Source organism: Amblyomma maculatum, chromosome 2 (assembly GCF_055883805.1).
Source record: "Amblyomma maculatum isolate TAMU_Amacu chromosome 2, ASM5588380v1, whole genome shotgun sequence".
Taxonomy (NCBI): Eukaryota; Metazoa; Arthropoda; class Arachnida; order Ixodida; family Ixodidae; genus Amblyomma; species Amblyomma maculatum.
Window position 1 is genome coordinate 191806646 of NC_139345.1, and position 2018 is coordinate 191808663.

The window sequence follows — 2018 nt, forward strand, 5'->3', positions numbered from 1 at the left end:
ATGCCTGAATTACATTTTCTGCCGACTGCATTGAATGCTGTACAGTGAGTCTGTGGCAAAAATAAATGCAAGACACCTAAAGATTGAGATTTATTGCTGCTGCAGACAAGTATGTAAAGAAGTTTACCAATCTCACCCTAGTAGACAGTAAAGACAGCAAAACAGAAGACGATGTGAATTTGAAAAAACGTAGCTTGTTTATCTATTTGATGCATGGTACGTGAAAAAAAAGCTGTCAAACCGACGCATTAATAACGAAAAAAAGTACTCCGGACGAAGCTGGAAACACCACTGAAAGTTTCTTTTTCTTGAAATTCTATTTTGTGCGTCCAGCGCCGCCCCCGTACTCCTCCTATGAACGCGTCGTAATTCCGCTGGATTTTCTTTTCACGTACAATGCGAATTGTAATGCTGGCTGCAGTCAAACATGGAAAAAATAGCAAACTTTAATATAAATTACCAAGTCAGAAGGAAGGAAAGAAGCCAACAGTCGGCGAGGCCAAGGAAAGCGTTGGGGATGGTACTTTGTGTCTTTTTTTAATGTTTTCTTGGTTAATCACAGAGATTAGTAATGTAATCTTTTTAGGGGAAATATAATTAAACACAAAGTAGAAGAAAAAACAACTTGCCGATGGTGGGAACCGAACCCACGACCTCCGAATAACGCGTCCGGTGCTCTTCCAACTGAGCTACATCGGCCGCTGTCCCCCCTGCTACTTTCTTGGATATTTATGTTGTCTGTATACGAACCTTGAGAGTGTTCACCAGCGCCACCATCAGCCAAGGCGGCGGACGTGGAACGCCCTTTGTTACCGCCAGCTCACGTAGAACGTGACCAAGAGCGAGGGCGAAAGCTGTGCTAGAACCCTCTTACGCTACCTATGGCTTCAAGACTGCCAGAACCGAGACCCCCGTAAGCTACAAGCAGATCAATTAAGGGGAAATGAGGGTGCTCGTTATAATACACGAAGGAAAGAAGCCAACAGTCGGCGAGGCCAAGGAAAGCGTTGGGGATGGTACTTTATGTCTTTTTTTTAATGTTTTCTTGGTTAATCACAGAGATTAGTAGTGTAATCTGTTTAGGGGAAAGATAATTAAACACAAAGTAGAAGAAAAAACTTGCCGATGGTGGGAACCGAACCCACGACCTCCGAATAACGCGTCCGGTGCTCTTCCAACTGAGCTACATCGGCCGCTGTCCCCCCTGCTACTTTCTTGGATATTTATGTTGTCTGTATACGAACCTTGAGAGTGTTCACCAGCGCCACCATCAGCCAAGGCGGCGGACGTGGAACGCCCTTTGTTACCGCCAGCTCACGTAGAACGTGACCAAGAGCGAGGGCGAAAGCTGTACTAGAACCCTCTTACGCTACCTATGGCTTCAAGACTGCCAGAACCGAGACCCCCGTAAGCTACAAGCAGATCAATTAAGGGGAAATGAGGGTGCTCGTTATAATACACGAAGGAAAGAAGCCAACAGTCGGCGAGGCCAAGGAAAGCGTTGGGGATGGTACTTTATGTCTTTTTTTTATGTTGTTTTGGTTAATCACAGAGATTAGTAATGTAATCTGTTTAGGGGAAAGATAATTAAACACAAAGTAGAAGAAAAAACGTGCCGATGGTGGGAACCGAACCCACGACCTCCGAATAACGCGTCCGGTGCTCTTCCAACTGAGCTACATCGGCCGCTGTCCCCCCTGCTAAAACATAAATATCCAAGAAAGTAGCAGGGGGACAGCGGCCGATGTAGCTCAGTTGGAAGAGCACCGGACGCATTATTCGGAGGTCGTGGGTTCGGTTCCCACCATCGGCACGTTGTTTTTTCTTCTACTTTGTGTTTAATTATCTTTCCCCTAAACAGATTACATTACTAATCTCTGTGATTAACCAAAACAACATAAAAAAAAGACAAAGTACCATCCACAACGCTTTCCTTGGCCTCGCCAACTGTTGGCTTCTTTCCTTCGTGTATTATAACGAGCACCCTCCTTTCCCCTTAATTGATCTGCTTGTAGCTT

At 45.2% G+C, this 2018-nt stretch overlaps 1 non-coding gene across 1 annotated transcript; it reads left to right on the forward strand.

The window, feature by feature from the left end:
- The first annotated feature begins 1740 nt into the window (after nt 1–1740).
- TRNAM-CAU (transfer RNA methionine (anticodon CAU)) lies at nt 1741–1813 on the forward strand. The gene has a single exon. It is a non-coding gene; the product is annotated as a tRNA-Met (tRNA).
- The last annotated feature ends 205 nt before the right edge of the window (nt 1814–2018 follow it).